At 35.9% G+C, this 20,873-nt stretch overlaps 27 non-coding genes across 27 annotated transcripts; 15 read left to right on the top strand and 12 right to left on the bottom strand.

Moving 5' to 3' along the window:
- Nucleotides 1–77: 77 nt before the first annotated feature.
- Nucleotides 78–149, bottom strand: Trnag-ucc. Its single transcript has one exon. It is a non-coding gene; the product is annotated as a tRNA-Gly (tRNA).
- Nucleotides 150–341: 192 nt separating this feature from the next.
- Nucleotides 342–413, top strand: Trnaq-uug. Its single transcript has one exon. It is a non-coding gene; the product is annotated as a tRNA-Gln (tRNA).
- Nucleotides 414–1,676: 1,263 nt separating this feature from the next.
- On the top strand, nt 1,677–1,748 carry Trnaq-cug. The gene has a single exon. It is a non-coding gene; the product is annotated as a tRNA-Gln (tRNA).
- A 317-nt stretch (nt 1,749–2,065) lies between these two features.
- Nucleotides 2,066–2,137, bottom strand: Trnag-ucc. The gene has a single exon. It is a non-coding gene; the product is annotated as a tRNA-Gly (tRNA).
- A 196-nt stretch (nt 2,138–2,333) lies between these two features.
- On the top strand, nt 2,334–2,405 carry Trnaq-uug. The gene has a single exon. It is a non-coding gene; the product is annotated as a tRNA-Gln (tRNA).
- A 1,263-nt stretch (nt 2,406–3,668) lies between these two features.
- On the top strand, nt 3,669–3,740 carry Trnaq-cug. Its single transcript has one exon. It is a non-coding gene; the product is annotated as a tRNA-Gln (tRNA).
- Nucleotides 3,741–4,055: 315 nt separating this feature from the next.
- On the bottom strand, nt 4,056–4,127 carry Trnag-ucc. The gene has a single exon. It is a non-coding gene; the product is annotated as a tRNA-Gly (tRNA).
- Nucleotides 4,128–4,323: 196 nt separating this feature from the next.
- Trnaq-uug lies at nt 4,324–4,395 on the top strand. Its single transcript has one exon. It is a non-coding gene; the product is annotated as a tRNA-Gln (tRNA).
- Nucleotides 4,396–5,658: 1,263 nt separating this feature from the next.
- Nucleotides 5,659–5,730, top strand: Trnaq-cug. Its single transcript has one exon. It is a non-coding gene; the product is annotated as a tRNA-Gln (tRNA).
- A 308-nt stretch (nt 5,731–6,038) lies between these two features.
- On the bottom strand, nt 6,039–6,110 carry Trnag-ucc. The gene has a single exon. It is a non-coding gene; the product is annotated as a tRNA-Gly (tRNA).
- Nucleotides 6,111–6,302: 192 nt separating this feature from the next.
- On the top strand, nt 6,303–6,374 carry Trnaq-uug. Its single transcript has one exon. It is a non-coding gene; the product is annotated as a tRNA-Gln (tRNA).
- A 586-nt stretch (nt 6,375–6,960) lies between these two features.
- Nucleotides 6,961–7,032, top strand: Trnaq-cug. The gene has a single exon. It is a non-coding gene; the product is annotated as a tRNA-Gln (tRNA).
- A 319-nt stretch (nt 7,033–7,351) lies between these two features.
- Trnag-ucc lies at nt 7,352–7,423 on the bottom strand. Its single transcript has one exon. It is a non-coding gene; the product is annotated as a tRNA-Gly (tRNA).
- Nucleotides 7,424–8,275: 852 nt separating this feature from the next.
- Nucleotides 8,276–8,347, top strand: Trnaq-cug. Its single transcript has one exon. It is a non-coding gene; the product is annotated as a tRNA-Gln (tRNA).
- A 1,243-nt stretch (nt 8,348–9,590) lies between these two features.
- On the top strand, nt 9,591–9,662 carry Trnaq-cug. Its single transcript has one exon. It is a non-coding gene; the product is annotated as a tRNA-Gln (tRNA).
- A 1,225-nt stretch (nt 9,663–10,887) lies between these two features.
- On the top strand, nt 10,888–10,959 carry Trnaq-cug. The gene has a single exon. It is a non-coding gene; the product is annotated as a tRNA-Gln (tRNA).
- A 318-nt stretch (nt 10,960–11,277) lies between these two features.
- On the bottom strand, nt 11,278–11,349 carry Trnag-ucc. The gene has a single exon. It is a non-coding gene; the product is annotated as a tRNA-Gly (tRNA).
- An 854-nt stretch (nt 11,350–12,203) lies between these two features.
- On the top strand, nt 12,204–12,275 carry Trnaq-cug. Its single transcript has one exon. It is a non-coding gene; the product is annotated as a tRNA-Gln (tRNA).
- Nucleotides 12,276–12,583: 308 nt separating this feature from the next.
- Trnag-ucc lies at nt 12,584–12,655 on the bottom strand. The gene has a single exon. It is a non-coding gene; the product is annotated as a tRNA-Gly (tRNA).
- Nucleotides 12,656–14,185: 1,530 nt separating this feature from the next.
- Nucleotides 14,186–14,257, top strand: Trnaq-cug. The gene has a single exon. It is a non-coding gene; the product is annotated as a tRNA-Gln (tRNA).
- A 312-nt stretch (nt 14,258–14,569) lies between these two features.
- Nucleotides 14,570–14,641, bottom strand: Trnag-ucc. The gene has a single exon. It is a non-coding gene; the product is annotated as a tRNA-Gly (tRNA).
- Nucleotides 14,642–14,837: 196 nt separating this feature from the next.
- On the top strand, nt 14,838–14,909 carry Trnaq-cug. Its single transcript has one exon. It is a non-coding gene; the product is annotated as a tRNA-Gln (tRNA).
- A 313-nt stretch (nt 14,910–15,222) lies between these two features.
- Trnag-ucc lies at nt 15,223–15,294 on the bottom strand. The gene has a single exon. It is a non-coding gene; the product is annotated as a tRNA-Gly (tRNA).
- A 198-nt stretch (nt 15,295–15,492) lies between these two features.
- On the top strand, nt 15,493–15,564 carry Trnaq-uug. The gene has a single exon. It is a non-coding gene; the product is annotated as a tRNA-Gln (tRNA).
- A 2,085-nt stretch (nt 15,565–17,649) lies between these two features.
- Trnaq-uug lies at nt 17,650–17,721 on the bottom strand. Its single transcript has one exon. It is a non-coding gene; the product is annotated as a tRNA-Gln (tRNA).
- Nucleotides 17,722–18,319: 598 nt separating this feature from the next.
- Trnaq-uug lies at nt 18,320–18,391 on the bottom strand. Its single transcript has one exon. It is a non-coding gene; the product is annotated as a tRNA-Gln (tRNA).
- Nucleotides 18,392–18,990: 599 nt separating this feature from the next.
- On the bottom strand, nt 18,991–19,062 carry Trnaq-uug. Its single transcript has one exon. It is a non-coding gene; the product is annotated as a tRNA-Gln (tRNA).
- Nucleotides 19,063–20,873: the final 1,811 nt, after the last annotated feature.

The following is a 20,873-nucleotide window of genomic DNA, read 5'->3' as shown; positions in this document are numbered from 1 at the left end:
GTTAATTTCTATTTTCGGCTTAAAAACATGCAATATTTTCCTTCAAACAGAGGATGATGAAGACCCCAAAGCGAATATGCGTTGACCGGGAATCGAACCCAGATCTACTGCTTGGAAGGCAGCAATGCTAACTATTACACCATCAACGCAAGATATGACAATATTCCACACATTATTGTACTTTTTGTTACAAATCAAAGCAGCAAAAAGATGGAGCATGAAGAAAATCAAGAAAAAAAAATTGCAGGGAAGTTTGAATGGAGAAATTCATCGTGAACAGTTTTATATGCATCGTTATAATCCTGGATCAAAAAAATGCGCTTTGAAACCAATCTCACGTTGGTTCTGTGGTGTAATGGTTAGCACTTTGGACTTTGAATCCAAGAATCCGAGTTCAAATCTCGGCAGGACCTATACGAATGCGATTACCGCTAATCACACTTTCACGCTAAGATAATTTTGCAAGGATTGAAGGTCTTGTGGAAGCGAGGCACTTTTTAAGATGATTAGTCGAAGATTTAGGGCAATGAAGATAATTTGTACTTTGTTTTGTAGTGTTCTGAGTCCCGTAAATTCACTCAAAATATGTGGTTTCTAATTTTTTGGGGAAATATAAAACCAATGGAATGAATTAGCAACTGTTTTCAGTAATAACAAAGGGAAAAGTTAATTTCTACTGTCGGCTTAAAAACTTGCAATATTTTCCTTCAAATAGAGGATGATGAAGTCGACCCAAAAGCGAATATGCGTTGACCGGGAATCGAACCCAGATCTACTGCTTGGAAGGCAACAATGCTAACCATTACACCATCACGCAAGATATGACAATATTCGACACATCATTGTACTATTTTGTTACAAATCAAAGGCAGCATATAGATGGAGAGCATGAAGCAATTAAAAAAAAAAAAATTGCAGGGAAGTTTGAAATGGAGAAATTCATCGTGAAACATGTTTATATGCATCGTTATAATCCTGCATGGAAAAAAGGCGCTTCGAGACCAATCTCACGTTGGTTCTGTGGTGTAATGGTTAGCACTTTTGACTTTGAATCCAAGAATCCGGGTTTAATCTCGGCAAGACCTATACGAATGCGATTAACGCTAATCACACTTTAACGCTAAGATATTTTGCAAGGATTGAAGGTCTTGTGGAAGCGAGGCACTTTTTAAGATGATTTGTCGAAGATTTAGGGCAGTGAAGATAATTTGTACGTTTTTTTGTAGTGTTCTGAGTCCCGTAAATTCACTCAAAATATGTTGTTTCTAATTTTTTGGGGAAATATAAAACCAATGGAATGAAATAGCAACTGTTTTCAGTAATAAGAAAGAAAGAAGTTAATTTCTATTGTCGGCTTAAAAACTTGCAAATATTTTCTTCAAATGAGGATGATGAAGACCCAAAAGCGAATATGCGTTTACTGGGAATCGAACCCAGATCTACTTCTTGGAACGCAACAATGCTCACCATTACACCATCAACGCAGATATGACAATATTCGACACATCATTGTACTTTTTGTGACAAATCAAAGGCAGCAAATAGATGGAGAGCATGAAGAAAATCATAGAAAAAAAAATTGCATGGAAGTTTGAATGGAGAAATTCATCGTGAACAGTTTTATATGCATCGTTAAAATCCTGGATCAAAAAATGCGTTTAAAACCAATCACGGTTGGTTCTGTCGTGTAATGGTTAGCACTTTGGACTCTGAATCCAACGATCCGAGTTCAAATCTCGGCAGGACCAACTTTAAACTCTAATCACTCTCTTCACCGAAAAATTGCAAGCATTGCACGTCTCGTTGAATCAAGGCACTTTTTAGAGTGATTAGTCGAAGATTTATGGCAGTGAAGATAGTTCGTACATCATTTTTTTGTAGTGTTCTGAGTCCCTTTAATTCACTCAAAATATGTTGTTTCTGATTTTTTTTGGAAATAAAAAAACCAATGGAATGAAATAGCAACCGTTTTGTTAACAAAGGGAAAAGTTAATTTCTATTTTCGGCTTAAAAACATGCAATATTTTCCTTCAAACAGAGGATGATGAAGACCCCAAAGCGAATATGCGTTGACCGGGAATCGAACCCAGATCTACTGCTTGGAAGGCAGCAATGCTAACCATTACACCATCAACGCAAGATATGACAATATTCGACACATCATTGTACTTTTTGTTACAAATCAAAGGCAGCAAAAGATGGAGAGCATGAAGAAAATTATGGAAAAAAAAAATTGCAGGGAAGTTTGAATGGAGAAATTCATCGTGAACAGTTTTATATGCATCGTTATAATCCTGGATCAAAAAAATGCGCTTTGAAACCAATCTCACGTTGGTTCTGTGGTGTAATGGTTAGCACTTTGGACTTTGAATCCAAGAATCCGAGTTCAAATCTCGGCAGGACCTATACGAATGCGATTACCGCTAATCACACTTTCACTCTAAGATAATTTTGCAAGGATTGAAGGTCTTGTGGAAGCGAGGCACTTTTTAAGATGATTAGTCGAAGATTTAGGGCAATGAAGATAATTTGTACTTTGTTTTGTAGTGTTCTGAGTCCCGTAAATTCACTCAAAATATGTGGTTTCTAATTTTTTGGGGAAATATAAAACCAATGGAATGAATTAGCAACTGTTTTCAGTAATAACAAAGGGAAAAGTTAATTTCTACTGTCGGCTTAAAAACTTGCAATATTTTCCTTCAAATAGAGGATGATGAAGTCGACCCAAAAGCGAATATGCGTTGACCGGGAATCGAACCCAGATCTACTGCTTGGAAGGCAACAATGCTAACCATTACACCATCACGCAAGATATGACAATATTCGACACATCATTGTACTATTTGTTACAAATCAAAGGCAGCATATAGATGGAGAGCATGAAGCAATTAAAAAAAAAAAATTGCAGGGAAGTTTGAATGGAGAAATTCATCGTGAACATGTTTTATGCATCGTTATAATCCTGCATGGAAAAAAGGCGCTTCGAGACCAATCTCACGTTGGTTCTGTGGTGTAATGGTTAGCACTTTTGACTTTGAATCCAAGAATCCGGGTTTAAATCTCGGCAAGACCTATACGAATGCGATTAACGCTAATCACACTTTAACGCTAAGATAATTTTGCAAGGATTGAAGGTCTTGTGGAAGCGAGGCACTTTTTAAGATGATTTGTCGAAGATTTAGGGCAGTGAAGATAATTTGTACGTTTTTTTGTAGTGTTCTGAGTCCCGTAAATTCACTCAAAATATGTTGTTCTAATTTTTTGGGGAAATATAAAACCAATGGAATGAAATAGCAACTGTTTTCAGTAATAAGAAAGAAAGAAGTTAATTTCTATTGTCGGCTTAAAAACTTGCAATATTTTTCTTCAAATAGAGGATGATGAAGACCCAAAAGCGAATATGCGTTTACTGGGAATCGAACCCAGATCTACTTCTTGGAACGCAACAATGCTCACCATTACACCATCAACGCAAGATATGACAATATTCGACACATCATTGTACTTTTTGTGACAAATCAAAGGCAGCAAATAGATGGAGAGCATGAAGAAAATCATAGAAAGAAAAAAATTGAACACAAGTTTGTATGGAGAAATTCATCGTGAACAGTTTTATATGCATCGTTAAAATCCTGGATCAAAAAATGCGTTTAAAACCAATCACGGTTGGTTCTGTCGTGTAATGGTTAGCACTTTGGACTCTGAATCCAACGATCCGAGTTCAAATCTCGGCAGGACCAACTTTAACTCTAATCACTCTTCACCGAAAAAATTGCAAGCATTGCACGTCTCGTTGAATCAAGGCACTTTTTAGAGTGATTAGTCGAAGATTTATGGCAGTGAAGATAGTTCGTACATCATTTTTTTGTAGTGTTCTGAGTCCCTTTAATTCACTCAAAATATGTTGTTTCTGATTTTTTTTGGAAATAAAAAAACCAATGGAATGAAATAGCAACCGTTTTGTTAACAAAGGGAAAAGTTAATTTCTATTTTCGGCTTAAAAACATGCAATATTTTCCTTCAAACAGAGGATGATGAAGACCCCAAAGCGAATATGCGTTGACCGGGAATCGAACCCAGATCTACTGCTTGGAAGGCAGCAATGCTAACCATTACACCATCAACGCAAGATATGACAATATTCGACACATCATTGTACTTTTTGTTACAAATCAAAGGCAGCAAAAAGATGGAGAGCATGAAGAAAATTATGGAAAAAAAAAATTGCAGGGAAGTTTGAATGGAGAAATTCATCGTGAACAGTTTTATATGCATCGTTATAATCCTGGATCAAAAAATGCGCTTTGAAACCAATCTCACGTTGGTTCTGTGGTGTAATGGTTAGCACTTTGGACTTTGAATCCAAGAATCCGAGTTCAAATCTCGGCAGGACCTATACGAATGCGATTACCGCTAATCACACTTTCACTCTAAGATAATTTTGCAAGGATTGAAGGTCTTGTGGAAGCGAGGCACTTTTTAAGATGATTAGTCGAAGATTTAGGGCAATGAAGATAATTTGTACTTTGTTTTGTAGTGTTCTGAGTCCCGTAAATTCACTCAAAATATGTGGTTTCTAATTTTTTGGGGAAATATAAAACCAATGGAATGAATTAGCAACTGTTTTCAGTAATAACAAAGGGAAAAGTTAATTTCTACTGTCGGCTTAAAAACTTGCAATATTTTCCTTCAAATAGAGGATGATGAAGTCGACCCAAAAGCGAATATGCGTTGACCGGGAATCGAACCCAGATCTACTGCTTGGAAGGCAACAATGCTAACCATTACACCATCACGCAAGATATGACAATATTCGACACATCATTGTACTATTTGTTACAAATCAAAGGCAGCATATAGATGGAGAGCATGAAGCAATTAAAAAAAAAAAATTGCAGGGAAGTTTGAATGGAGAAATTCATCGTGAACATGTTTATATGCATCGTTATAATCCTGCATGGAAAAAAGGCGCTTCGAGACCAATCTCACGTTGGTTCTGTGGTGTAATGGTTAGCACTTTTGACTTTGAATCCAAGAATCCGGGTTTAAATCTCGGCAAGACCTATACGAATGCGATTAACGCTAATCACACTTTAACGCTAAGATAATTTTGCAAGGATTGAAGGTCTTGTGGAAGCGAGGCACTTTTTAAGATGATTTGTCGAAGATTTAGGGCAGTGAAGATAATTTGTACGTTTTTTTGTAGTGTTCTGAGTCCCGTAAATTCACTCAAAATATGTTGTTTCTAATTTTTTGGGGAAATATAAAACCAATGGAATGAAATAGCAACTGTTTTCAGTAATAAGAAAGAAAGAAGTTAATTTCTATTGTCGGCTTAAAAACTTGCAATATTTTTCTTCAAATAGAGGATGATGAAGACCCAAAAGCGAATATGCGTTACTGGGAATCGAACCCAGATCTACTTCTTGGAACGCAACAATGCTCACCATTACACCATCAACGCAAGATATGACAATATTCGACACATCATTGTACTTTTTGTGACAAATCAAAGGCAGCAAATAGATGGAGAGCATGAAGAAAATCATAGAAAAAAAAAATTGAACACAAGTTTGTATGGAGAAATTCATCGTGAACAGTTTTATATGCATCGTTAAAATCCTGGATCAAAAAATGCGTTTAAAACCAATCACGGTTGGTTCTGTCGTGTAATGGTTAGCACTTTGGACTCTGAATCCAACGATCCGAGTTCAAATCTCGGCAGGACCAACTTTAACTCTAATCACTCTTCACCGAAAAATTGCAAGCATTGCACGTCTCGTTGAATCAAGGCACTTTTTAAGTGATTAGTCGAAGATTTATGGCAGTGAAGATAGTTCGTACATCATTTTTTTGTAGTGTTCTGAGTCCCTAATTCACTCAAAATATGTTGTTTCTGATTTTTTTGGAAATAAAAAACCAATGGAATGAAATAGCAACCGTTTTGTTAACAAAGGGAAAAGTTAATTTCTATTTTTGGCCTAAAAACATGCAATATTTTCCTTCAAACAGAGGATGATGAAGACCCAAAGCGAATATGCGTTGACCGGGAATCGAACCCAGATCTACTGCTTGGAAGGCAGCAATGCTAACCATTACACCATCAACGCAAGATATGACAATATTCGACACATCATTGTACTTTTTGTTACAAATCAAAGCAGCAAAAGATGGAGAGCATGAAGAAAATCATGAAAAAAAATTGCAGGGAAGTTTGAATGGAGAAATTCATCGTGAACAGTTTTATATGCATCGTTATAATCCTGGATGAAAAAAATTCGCTTTGAAACCAATCTCACGTTGGTTCTGTGGTGTAATGGTTAGCACTTTGGACTTTGAATCCAAGAATCTGAGTTCAAATCTCGGCAGGACCTATACGAATGCGATTACCGCTAATCACACTTTCACTCTAAGATAATTTTGCAAGGATTGAAGGTCTTGTGGAAGCGAGGCACTTTTTAAGATGATTAGTCGAAGATTTAGGGCAATGAAGATAATTTGTACTTTGTTTTGTAGTGTTCTGAGTCCCGTAAATTCACTCAAAATATGTGGTTTCTAATTTTTTGGGGAAATATAAAACCAATGGAATGAAATAGCAACTGTTTTCAGTAATAAGAAAGAAAGAAGTTAATTTCTATTGTCGGCTTAAAAATGTGCAATATTTTCCTTAAAATAGAGGATGATGAAGACCCAAAAGCGAATATGCGTTGACTGGGAATCGAAGCCAGATCATGCTTGGAAGGCAACAATGCTAACCATTACACCATCAACGCATATTTCAAGATTCGATACATCATTGCTTCTGTTACAAATCAAAGGCAGCAAATAGATGGAAAGCATGAAGAAAATCATAGAAAGGAAAAAACTGCACATAAGTTTGAATGGAGAAATTCACTGTGAACAGTTTTATATGCATCGTTAAAATCCTGGATCAAAAAATGCGTAAAGCCAATAACGATTGGTTCTGTGGTGTAATAATTAGCACTTTGGACTCTGAATCCAACGATCCGAGTTCAAATCTCGGCAGGACCAACTTTAACTCTAATCACTCTTCACGGAAAAAATTGCAAGCATTGCACGTCTCGTTGAATCAAGGCACTTTTTAGAGTGATTAGTCGAAGATTTATGGCAGTGAAGATAGTTGCGTATCATTTTATTTTTTTGTAGTGTTCTGAGTCCCTTTAATTCACTCAAAATATGTTGTTTCTGATTTTTTTTGGAAATAAAAAAACCAATGGAATGAAATAGCAACCGTTTTGTTAACAAAGGGAAAAGTTAATTTCTATTTTTGGCCTAAAAACATGCAATATTTTCCTTCAAACAGAGGATGATGAAGACCCCAAAGCGAATATGCGTTGACCGGGAATCGAACCCAGATCTACTGCTTGGAAGGCAGCAATGCTAACCATTACACCATCAACGCAAGATATGACAATATTCCACACATTATTGTACTTTTTGTTACAAATCAAACGCAGCAAAAAGATGGAGAGCATGAAGAAAATCATGGAAAAAAAAAATTGCAGGGAAGTTTGAATGGAGAAATTCATCGTGAACAGTTTTATATGCATCGTTATAATCCTGGATGAAAAAAATGCGCTTGGAAACCAATCTCACGTTGGTTCTGTGGTGTAATGGTTAGCACTTTGGACTTTGAATCCAAGAATCCGAGTTAAATCTCGGCAGACCTATACGAATGCGATTACGCTAATCACACTTTCAAAGATAATTTTGCAAGGATTGAAGGTCTTGTGGAAGCGAGGCACTTTTTAAGATGATTGTCGAAGATTTAGGGCATGAAGATATTTGTACGTTTTTTTGTAGTGTTCTGAGTCCCGTAAATTCACTCAAAATATGTTGTTTCTAATTTTTTGGGGAAATATAAAACCAATGGAATGAAATAGCAACTGTTTTCAGTAATAAGAAAGAAAGAAGTTAATTTCTATTGTCGGCTTAAAAATTTGTAATATTTTGCTTAAAATAGAGGATGATGAAGACCCAAAAGCGAATATGCGTTGACTGGGAATCGAAGCCAGATCATGCTTGGAAGGCAACAATGCTAACCATTACACCATCAACCCAAGATATTTCAATATTCGATACATCATTCTGCTGTCTGTTACAAATCAAAGGCAGCAAATAGATGGAAAGCATGAAGAAAATCATAGAAAGAAAAAAAACTGCACGCAAGTTTGAATGGAGAAATTCACTGTGAACAGTTTTATATGCATCGTTAAAATCCTGGATCAAAAAATGCGTAAAGCCAATAACGATTGGTTCTGTGGTGTAATGGTTAGCACTTTGGACTCTGAATCCAACGATCCGAGTTCAAATCTCGGCAGGACCAACTTTAACTCTAATCACTCTTCACGGAAAAAATTGCAAGCATTGCACGTCTTGTTGAATCAAGGCACTTTTTAGAGTGATTAGTCGAAGATTTAGGGCAATGAAGATAATTTGTACGTTTTTTTGTAGTGTTCTGAGTCCCGTAAATTCACTCAAAATATGTGGTTTCTAATTTTTTGGGGAAATATAAAACCAATGGAATGAATTAGCAACTGTTTTCAGTAATAACAAAGGGAAAAGTTAATTTCTACTGTCGGCTTAAAAACTTGCAATATTTTCCTTCAAATAGAGGATGATGAAGTCGACCCAAAAGCGAATATGCGTTGACCGGGAATAGAACCCAGATCTACTGCTTGGAAGGAAACAATGCTAACTATTACACCATCAAAGCAAGATATGACAATATTCGACACATCATTGTACTATTTGTTACAAATCAAAGGCAGCATATAGATGGAGAGCATGAAGCAATTAAAAAAAAAAAATTGCAGGGAAGTTTGAATGGAGAAATTCATCGTGAACATGTTTATATGCATCGTTATAATCCTGCATGGAAAAAAGGCGCTTCGAGACCAATCTCACGTTGGTTCTGTGGTGTAATGGTTAGCACTTTTGACTTTGAATCCAAGAATCCGGGTTTAAATCTCGGCAAGACCTATACGAATGCGATTAACGCTAATCACACTTTCACGCTAAGATAATTTTGCAAGGATTGAAGGTCTTGTGGAAGCGAGGCACTTTTTAAGATGATTTGTCGAAGATTTAGGGCAGTGAAGATAATTTGTACGTTTTTTTGTAGTGTTCTGAGTCCCGTAAATTCACTCAAAATATGTTGTTTCTAATTTTTTGGGGAAATATAAAACCAATGGAATGAAATAGCAACTGTTTTCAGTAATAAAAGAAAGAAGTTAATTTCTATTGTCGGCTTAAAAATTTGTAATATTTTCCTTAAAATAGAGGATGATGAAGACCCAAAAGCGAATATGCGTTGACTGGGAATCGAAGCCAGATCATGCTTGGAAGGCAACAATGCTAACCATTACACCATCAACCCAAGATATTTCAATATTCGATACATCATTCTGCTGTCTGTTACAAATCAAAGGCAGCAAATAGATGGAAAGCATGAAGAAAATCATAGAAAGAAAAAAACTGCACGCAAGTTTGAATGGAGAAATTCACTGTGAACAGTTTTATATGCATCGTTAAAATCCTGGATCAAAAAATGCGTAAACCAATACGTTGGTTCTGTGGTGTAATGGTTAGCACTTTGGACTCTGAATCCAACGATCCGAGTTCAAATCTCGGCAGGACCAACTTTAACTCTAATCACTCTTCACGGAAAAATTGCAAGCATTGACGTCTTGTTGAATCAAGGCACTTTTTAGAGTGATTAGTCGAAGATTTAGGGCAATGAAGATAATTTGTACGTTTTTTTGTAGTGTTCTGAGTCCCGTAAATTCACTCAAAATATGTGGTTTCTAATTTTTTGGGGAAATATAAAACCAATGGAATGAATTAGCAACTGTTTTCAGTAATAACAAAGGGAAAAGTTAATTTCTACTGTCGGCTTAAAAACTTGCAATATTTTCCTTCAATAGAGGATGATGAAGTCGACCCAAAAGCGAATATGCGTTGACCGGGAATCGAACCCAGATCTACTGCTTGGAAGGAACAATGCTAACCATTACACCATCAAGCAAGATATGACAATATTCGACACATCATTGTACTTTTGTTACAAATCAAAGGCAGCAATAGATGGAGAGCATGAAGCAATTAAAAAAAAAAAATTGCAGGAAGTTTGAATGGAGAAATTCATCGTGAACAGTTTTATATGCATCGTTATAATCCTGCATGAAAAAAGCGCTTCGAACCAATCTCACGTTGGTTCTGTGGTGTAATGGTTAGCACTTTGGACTTTGAATCCAAGAATCCGGTTCAAATCTCGGCAAGGACCTATACGAATGCGATTAACGCTAATCACACTTTCACGCTAAGATAATTTTGCAAGGATTGAAGGTCTTGTGGAAGCGAGGCACTTTTTAAGATGATTTGTCGAAGATTTAGGGCAGTGAAGATAATTTGTACGTTTTTTTGTAGTGTTCTGAGTCCGTAAATTCACTCAAAATATGTTGTTTCTAATTTTTTGGGGAAATATAAAACCAATGGAATGAAATAGCAACTGTTTTCAGTAATAAGAAAGAAAGAAGTTAATTTCTATTGTCGGCTTAAAAATTGCAATATTTTCTTCAAATAGAGGATGATGAAGACCCAAAAGCGAATATGCGTTGACTGGGAATCGAACCAGATCATGCTTGGAAGGCAACAATGCTAACCATTACACCATCAACGCAAGATATCAATATTCGACACATCATTCTGCTTTGTTACAAATCAAAGGCAGCAAATAGATGGAAAGCATGAAGAAAATCATAGAAAGAAAAAAAATGCACGCAAGTTTGAATGGAGAAATTCACTGTGAACAGTTTTATATGCATCGTTAAATCCTGGATCAAAAAATGCGTAAACCAATACGTTGGTTCTGTGGTGTAATGGTTAGCACTTTGGACTCTGAATCCAACGATCCGAGTTCAAATCTCGGCAGGACCAACTTTAACTCTAATCACTCTTCACGGAAAAAATTGCAAGCATTGCACGTCTTGTTGAATCAAGGCACTTTTTAGAGTGATTAGTCGAAGATTTAGGGCAATGAAGATAATTTGTACGTTTTTTTGTAGTGTTCTGAGTCCCGTAAATTCACTCAAAATATGTGGTTTCTAATTTTTTGGGGAAATATAAAACCAATGGAATGAATTAGCAACTGTTTTCAGTAATAACAAAGGGAAAAGTTAATTTCTACTGTCGGCTTAAAAACTTGCAATATTTTCCTTCAAATAGAGGATGATGAAGTCGACCCAAAAGCGAATATGCGTTGACCGGGAATCGAACCCAGATCTACTGCTTGGAAGGCAACAATGCTAACCATTACACCATCAACGCAAGATATGACAATATTCGACACATCATTGTACTATTTGTTACAAATCAAAGGCAGCATATAGATGGAGAGCATGAAGCAATTAAAAAAAAAAAATTGCAGGGAAGTTTGAATGGAGAAATTCATCGTGAACATGTTTATATGCATCGTTATAATCCTGCATGGAAAAAAGGCGCTTCGAGACCAATCTCACGTTGGTTCTGTGGTGTAATGGTTAGCACTTTTGACTTTGAATCCAAGAATCCGGGTTAAATCTCGGCAAGACCTATACGAATGCGATTAACGCTAATCACACTTTCACGCTAAGATAATTTTGCAAGGATTGAAGGTCTTGTGGAAGCGAGGCACTTTTTAAGATGATTTGTCGAAGATTTAGGGCAGTGAAGATAATTTGTACGTTTTTTTGTAGTGTTCTGAGTCCCGTAAATTCACTCAAAATATGTTGTTTCTAATTTTTTGGGGAAATATAAAACCAATGGAATGAAATAGCAACTGTTTTCAGTAATAAGAAAGAAAGAAGTTAATTTCTATTGTCGGCTTAAAAATTTGCAATATTTTCCTTAAAATAGAGGATGATGAAGACCCAAAAGCGAATATGCGTTGACTGGGAATCGAACCAGATCATGCTTGGAAGGCAACAATGCTAACCATTACACCATCAACGCAAGATATTTCAATATTCGACACATCATTCTGCTTTGTTACAAATCAAAGGCAGCAAATAGATGGAAAGCATGAAGAAAATCATAGAAAGAAAAAAACTGCACGCAAGTTTGAATGGAGAAATTCACTGTGAACAGTTTTATATTGATCGTTAAAATGCTGGATGAAAAAATGCGTAAAGCCAATAACGATTGGTTCTGTGGTGTAATGGTTAGCACTTTGGACTCTGAATCCAACGATCCGAGTTCAAGTCTCGGCAGGACCAACTTTAACTCTAATCACTCTTCACGGAAAAAATTGCAAGCATTGCACGTCTTGTTGAATCAAGGCTCTTTTTAGAGTGATTAGTCGAAGATTTATGGCAGTGAAGATAGTTCGTACATCATTTTTTTGTAGTGTTCTGAGTCCCTTTAATTCACTCAAAATATGTTGTTTCTGATTTTTTTGGAAAAAAAAACCAATGGAATGAAATAGCAACCGTTTTGTTAACAAAGGGAAAAGTTAATTTCTATTTCGGCTTAAAAACATGCAATATTTTTTCAAACAGAGGATGATGAAGACCCAAAGCGAATATGCGTTGACCGGGAATCGAACCCAGATCTACTGCTTGGAAGGCAGCAATGCTAACCATTACACCATCAACGCAAGATATGACAATATTCGACACATCATTGTACTTTTTGTTACAAATCAAAGGCAGCAAAAAGATGGAGAGCATGAAGAAAATCATGGAAAAAAAAAATTGCAGGGAAGTTTGAATGGAGAAATTCATCGTGAACAGTTTTATATGCATCGTTATAATCCTGGATAAAAAAAATGCGCTTTGAAACCAATCTCACGTTGGTTCTGTGGTGTAATGGTTAGCACTTTGGACTTTGAATCCAAGAATCCGAGTTTAAATCTCGGCAGGACCTATACGAATGCGATTACCGCTAATCACACTTTCACGCTAAGATAATTTTGCAAGGATTGAAGGTCTTGTGGAAGCGAGGCACTTTTTAAGATGATTAGTCGAAGATTTAGGGCAATGAAGATAATTTGTACGTTTTTTTGTAGTGTTCTGAGTCCCGTAAATTCACTCAAAATATGTTGTTTCTAATTTTTTGGGGAAATATAAAACCATTGGAATGAATAAGCAATGTTTTCAGTAATAACAAAGGGAAAAGTTGATTTCTACTGTCGGCTTAAAAACTTGCAATATTTTCCTTCAAATAGAGGATGATGAAGTCGACCCATAAGCGAATATGCGTTGACCGGGAATCGAACCCAGATCTACTGCTTGGAAGGCAACAATGCTAACCATTACACCATCACGCAAGATATGACAATATTCGACACATCATTGTACTATTTGTTACAAATCAAAGGCAGCAAATAGATGGAGAGCATGAAGCAATTAAAAAAAAAATTGCAGTGAAGTTTGAATGGAGAAATTCATCGTGAACATGTTTATATGCATCGTTATAATCCTGGATGGAAAAAAGGCGCTTCGAGACCAATGTCACGTTGCTCCTGTGGTGTAATGGTTAGCACTTTTGACTTTGAATCCAAGAATCCGGGTTTAAATCTTGGCAAGACCTATACGAATGCGATTAAAGCTAATCACACTTTCACGCTAAGATAATTTTGCAAGGATTGAAGGTCGTGTGGAAGCGAGGCACTTTTTAAGATGATTTGTCGAAGATTTAGGGCAGTGAAGATAATTTGCACGTTTTTTTGTAGTGTTCTGAGTCCCGTAAATTCAGTCAAAATATGTTGTTTCTAATTTTTTGGGGAAATATAAAACCAATGGAATGAAATAGCAACTGTTTTCAGTAATAAGAAAGAAAGAAGTTAATTTCTATTGTCGGCTTAAAAACTTGCAATATTTTTCTTCAAATAGAGGATGATGAAGACCCAAAAGCGAGTATGCGTTGACCAGGAATCGAACCCAGATCTACTTCTTGGAACGCAACAATGCTCACCATTACACCATCAACGCAAGATATGACAATATTCGACACATCATTGTACTTTTTGTTACAAATCAAAGGCAGCAAATAGATGGAGAGCATGAAGAAAATCATAGAAGAAAAAAATTGAACACAAGTTTGAATGGAGAAATTCATCGTGAACAGTTTTATATGCATCGTTAAAATCCTGGATCAAAAAATGCGTTAAAAACCAATCACGGTTGGTTCTGTGGTGTAATGGTTAGCACTTTGGACTCTGAATCCAACGATCCGAGTTCAAATCTCGGCAGGACCAACTTTAACTCTAATCACTCTTCACGGAAAAATTGCAAGCATTGCACGTCTCGTTGAATCAAGGCACTTTTTAAAATGGTTAGTCGAAGATTTATAGCAGTGAAGATAATTCGTACATCATTTTTTTAAGTGTTCTGAGTCCCGTAAATTCACTCAAAATATGTTTTTTCTAATTTTTTTTTGGAAATTTAAAACCAATGGAATGAAATAGCAACTGTTTTGTTAACAAAGGGAAAGTTAATTTCTATTGTCGGCTTAAAAACATGCAATATTTTCCTTCAAACAGAGGATGGTGAAGACCCAAAAGCGAATATGCGTTGACTGGGAATCGAACCCAGATCTACTGCTTGGAAGGCAACAATGCTAACCATTACACCATCAACGCAAGATATTTCAATATTCGATACATCATTGTGCTGTTTGTTACAAATCAAAGGCAGCAAATAGATGGAAAGCATGAAGAAAATCATAGAAAGAAAAAAAACTGCACGCAAGTTTGAATGGAGAAATTCACCGTGAACAGTTTTATATGCATCGTTATAATCCTGGATCAAAAAATGCGTTAAAAACCAATCTCGATTGGTTCTGTGGTGTAATGGTTAGCACTTTGGACTCTGAATCCAACGATCCGAGTTCAAATCTCGGCAGGACCAACTTTAACTCTAATCAGTCTTCACGGAAAAAATTGCAAGCATTGCACGTCTCGTTTAATCAAGGCACTTTTTAAAATGATTAGTCGAAGATTTATGGCAGTGAAGATAGTTCGTACATCATTTTTTTGTAGTGTTCTGAGTCCCGTAAATTCATTCAAAATATGTTGTTTATGATTTTTTTTGGAAATATAAAACCAATGGAATGAAATAGCAACTGTTTTGTTAACAAAGGGAAAGTTAATTTCTATTGTCGGCTTAAAAACATGCAATATTTTCCTTCAAACAGAGGATGGTGAAGACCCAAAAGCGAATATGCGTTGACCGGGAGTCGAACCCAGATCTACTGCTTGGAAGGCAGCAATGCTAACCATTACACCATCAACGCAAGATATGACAATATTCGACACATCATTGTACTTTTTGTTACAAATCAAAGGCAGCAAAAAGATGGAGAGCAGGAAGAAAATCATAGAGAAAAAAAAATTGCAGGGAAGTTTGAATGGAGAAATTCATCGTGAACAGTTTTATATGCATCACTATAATCCTGGATGAAAAAATTGTGCTTCGAAACCAATCTCACGTTGGTTCTGTGGTGTAATGGTTAGCACTTTGGACTTTGAATCCAAGAATCCGAGTTCAAATCTCGGCAGGACCTATACGAATGCGATTACCGCTTATCACACACTTTCACGCTAAGATAATTTTGCAAGGATTGAAGGTCTTGTGGAAGCGAGGCACTTTTTAAGATGATCAGTCGAAGATTTAAGGCAATGAAGATAATTTGTACGTTTTTTTGTAGTGTTCTGAGTCCCGTAAATTCAGTCAAAATATGTTGTTTCTAATTTTTTGGGGAAATGTAAAACCAATGGAATGAAATAGCAACTGTTTTCAGTAATAACAAAGAAAGAAGTTAATTTCTATTGTCGGCTTAAAAACCCGGATTCGAACCCAGATCTACTGCTTGGAAGGCAACAATGCCAACCATTACACCGTCAACGCAAGATATTTCAATATTCGATACATGATTGTACTTTTTGTTACAAATCAAAGGCAGCAAATAGATGGAGAGCATGAAGAAAATCATAGAAAAAAAAAATTGCAGGGAAGTTTGAATGGAGAAATTCATCGTGAACAGTTTTATATGCATCGTTATAATCCTGGATGAAAAAAATGCGCTTCGAAACCAACCTCACGTTGGTTGTATGTATGTAAAACCTTCTTTAATGACGCTAGCCTTATCAACAAAAGTCGGTTTCCATAAGGGGCGTCCAAAACACAATAGAACATTTACAAAAGATAATAATATATCTACATAGCTATTTACAAAAGAGAAATATATAAGAAAGAAAATAGATTAAGTTGGTGTGATCCGGCCGTATGCTAAGATCTATACATGATTGAATCTTAATTCTATTTAACAATTCATTTGCTTTACAATATTTTTGAAAGAATAAATAGATTGCGCTTCCTTAGCTTCTTGTGAAAGATTATTCCAAAGTTTAGCACCACTGTACTTAAAACTTTTTTTCAGAAATTCTCGTCTCGGATTTGGAAGAGCCAAATCAATGTGACAGTTTCTGAGGTCATAATTATTTTGCAAAAGATTCCTCCTGATGAATAATTCTTTCAAATTAGGTGCGGTATAATCATTCAAAATTTTATATAATAATGCTGCCTTGGTCATACTTCGTCTGGAATCTAAATTTTCCCAGTCAAGTGCCCGAAGAATATCTGCAGACCTAATTTCATAGCTAGCGCCAGCTATTATTCGAGCTGCCCGATTTTGAAATTTTTGCAGCTTATCTTTCAATGTCTTGTTGCAGGTATCCCAAAGGGGAGAGCAATAATCGAAATAGGGTTGTATCAAAGCTTTAAAGTTCGATTGCAACATGTTTCCAGGAACATAGGGCTTAACGCGTTTTAACGTTCCTATACCTGCCCCAACTTTTTTGCAAATCGTTTCAATGTGTTCTTCCCAACTTAATGTTTCATCAAGGGTAACGCCCAGACAAGAGATTGAATATACTCTGGGAATAGGTTTGCTATTTAGCATTACAGGAATATCATCATTGATCTTAAGAAGATTATGCTTTGATCCAACGTACATAAATTTAGTTTTGGTTGAATGGTGCTGTAATTTGTTACATTTTAGCCACTGGCTAATTTTATTCAAATCGGTATTTAACTTGGAGATAAGTTCTGCTGAATCCTTTGCTGTTGAAAACATCTGCGTATCATCAGCATATAAGCACGGGGTGGTGTTATCGAGACAATCTGGGAGATCGTTAATGTAAAGTAAAAACAATAATGGTCCTAAGATGGATCCCTGAGGAACCCCACAGACTATCTTTTTTGGCGTTGATATCGTGCCGTTGACAAAACATACTTGTTCGATTCCCGGTCAACGCATATTCGCTTTTGGGTCTTCATCATCCTCTATTTGAAGGAAAACTATTGCAAATTTTTTAAGCCGACAATAGAAATTAACTTCTTTCTTTGTTATTACTGAAAACAGTTGCTATTTCATTCCATTGGTTTTATATTTCCCCAAAAAATTAGAAAAAACATATTTTGACTGAATTTACGGGACTCAGAACACTACAAAAAAACTTACAAATTATCTTCACTGCCCTAAATCTTCGACAAATCATCTTAAAAAGTGCCTCGCTTCCACAACACCTTCAATCCTTGCAAAATTATCTTAGCGTGAAAGTGTGATTAGCGTTAATCGCATTCGTATAGGTCCTGCCGAGATTTGAACTCGGATTCTTGGATTCAAAGTCCAAAGTGCTAACCATTACACCACAGAACCAACGTAAGATTGGTTTCGAAGCGCATTTTTTTCATCCAGGATTATAACGATGCATATAAAACTGTTCACGATAAATTTCTCCATTAAACTTCCCTGCAATTTTTTTTTTCTATGATTTTCTTCATGCTCTCCATCTATTTGCTGCCTTTGATTTGTAACAAAAAGTACAATGATGTGTCGAATATTGTCATATCTTGCTTTGATTGTGTAATGGTAATAGCACTGCTGCCTTCCAAGCAGTAGATCTGGGTTCGATTCCCGGTCAACGCATATTCGCTTTTGGGTCTTCATCATCGTCTGTTTAAAGGAAAATATTGCAAGTTTTTAAGCCGACATTAGAAATTACTTTTCCCTTTGTTATTACTAAAAACAGTTGCTAATTCATTCCATTGATTTTATATTTCCCCAAAAAATTAGAAACATCATATTTTGAGTGAATTTACAGGACTCAGAACACTACAAAAAAACGTACAAATTATCTTCATTGCCCTAAATCTTCGATTTATCATCTTAAAAAGTGCCTCGCTTCCACAAGACCTTCAATCCTTGCAAAATTATCTTAGCGTGAAAGTGTGATTAGCGTTAATCGCATTCGTATAGGTCCTGCCGAGATTTGAACTCGGATTCTTGGATTCAAAGTCCAAAGTGCTAACCATTACACCAGAGAACCAACGTAAGATTGGTTTCGAAGCGCATTTTTTTCATCCAGGATTATAACGATGCATATAAAACTGTTCACGATAAATTTCTTCATTAAACTTCCCTGCAATTTTTTTTCTTCTATGATTTTCTTCATGCTCTCCATCTATTTGCTGCCTTTGATTTGTAACAAAAAGTACAATGATGTGTCGAATATTGTCATATCTTGCTTTGATTGTGTAATGGTAATAGCACTGCTGCCTTCCAAGCAGTAGATCTGGGTTCGATTCCCGGTCAACGCATATTCGCTTTTGGGTCTTCATCATCGTCTGTTTAAAGGAAAATATTGCAAGTTTTTAAGCCGACAATAGAAATTACTTTTCCCTTTGTTATTACTAAAAACAGTTGCTAATTCATTCCATTGATTTTATATTTCCCCAAAAAATTAGAAACATCATATTTTGAGTGAATTAACAGGACTCAGAACACTACAAAAAAACGTACAAATTATCTTCATTGCCCTAAATCTTCGATTTATCATCTTAAAAAGTGCCTCGCTTCCACAAGACCTACAATCCTTGCAAAATTATCTTAGCGTGAAAGTGTGATTAGCGGTAATCGCATTCGTATAGGTCCTGCCGAGATTTGAACTCGGATTCTTGGATTCAAAGTCCAAAGTGCTAACCATTACACTACAGAACCAACGTGAGATTGGTTTCGAAGCGCATTTTTTTCCTCCAGGATTATAACGATGCATATAAAACTGTTCACGATGATCTTCTCCATTCAAACTAGCGTGCAATTTTTTTGTTTCTATGATTTTCTTCATTCTCTCCATCTATTTGCTACCTTTGATTAACAAAAAGTGCAATGATGTGTGGAGTATTATCATATCTTGCGTTGATGGTGTAATGGTTATCATTGCTGCGTTCCAAGCAGAATATCTGGGTTCGATCCCCGGTCAACGCATATTCGCTTTTGAGTCTTCATCATCCTCTGTTTGAAGGAAAATATTTCCTTTTGTTAACAAAACAGTTGCTATGTCATTCCATTGGTTTTATATTTCCAAAAAAAAATCAGAAACAACATATTTCTAGGGAATTTACGGGACACTACAAAAAAACGTTCGAATTATCATCACTGCCATAAATCTTTGATTATTCATCTTAAAAAGTTCCTCGTATCCATGAAACATGGAATCCTTGCATTTTTTTTGTGAAATCTTGATTTGCTTTAAAGGCAGTCTTAGGTCCTACCAAGATTTGAACTAGGTTCCTTGGATTCAAAGTCCAAAGTCCCCTAACCATTACACCACAGAAACAACATGCATGCGATTGTTTTCGAAACGCATATATTTCGTCAAAGATTACAAGGACAGATAATTATAAGACTTTTCACCACGAATATTTGCAATGAAATGGTCTGTTAATATCTCTCTATCAAAGATTTTCTTTTTTTCTTCTCCATCTTTTTTTTGCCAACATTTGTCCGAAATTTCTATGACAAATTTAATTATTTGTGATATATATAATCAGGCAAAATTTTCTGTTGATAAATGCAATTTTCAATTATTAAAGACAAACAATTTTAATACTCACCTTTATCCCTATGTAGAATTTCAAAAATCGTACAACAGGAATTGTCCATTTTCAACTTTGAAAATATGTAAACAAACGCGCATATGAATCATCAAATCGGAGCGACACGACCAACTCCAGTTGCCATAATCTTCAAGGAACGTTTATCGCTATAAATTTTGAATATATCGATAGTTTTACCTCCCTTCTCTGAAGCGGCAGCCTTGTTTTAACTACGAAACTTCCATAAGTGTAAGCTCGAATTTTCGGTATTTTTACATCCCGTGCAAAATTTCTTGCTCAAATTTTTCGCATGCGTAATAGAGAAATTGCGCATTCTCATTGGTTGAGAAACTCACGTGACGGCTGTCCAACCTCTTCTGAAGTCATGCCATAGCGGAAAATAATCCTGTGAGTCTGGTAAATTCAAACTGACCAGTAGTAATGCAAGAAATGGACTGATTAGTTTCCCTTATGCAACTCAGACCAGTCACCCCACAAATCGGTCGAGATAAGTCCAAATGGCTATGCCATTCCTGGCGTTTTACCGCTGCTCTGAATAAACGAATATGTTTTCAAGAATATACGGGAAAAACTTGGTCGCTTCTTTTCATCAACATCCCAACAATTCATCATTATCTTATATCTACATAGAAAGGAGATTTAATAACGCTTTAATAATTTAATAATATGGTAATATATCTACCATTTGACACAAAAAGAACAAACGCACTCGTGCAGAAATGGCCTAAACAGAATAACTTAAGAAAAGAATTACTTTGGAAGGACCGAAAAGTGGAATTTGTTAAGACAACATCATAGTCATTCATTAACCATATTTAATGGCTATACTTCAGACGCCAGCCTGCTTAATAATTATTATTAATTCACTACTTCTAATTTAGGATATGGAAATAAAAAATATTTCTGTTTTGT

Source organism: Dendronephthya gigantea, unplaced genomic scaffold (assembly GCF_004324835.1).
Source record: "Dendronephthya gigantea isolate DGI-Jeju-01 unplaced genomic scaffold, DenGig_1.0 000078F, whole genome shotgun sequence".
NCBI lineage: Eukaryota > Metazoa > Cnidaria > Anthozoa > Malacalcyonacea > Nephtheidae > Dendronephthya > Dendronephthya gigantea.
The sequence above is the reverse complement of the archived record's forward strand: the minus strand, read 5'-3'. Positions and strand labels throughout refer to the sequence as shown.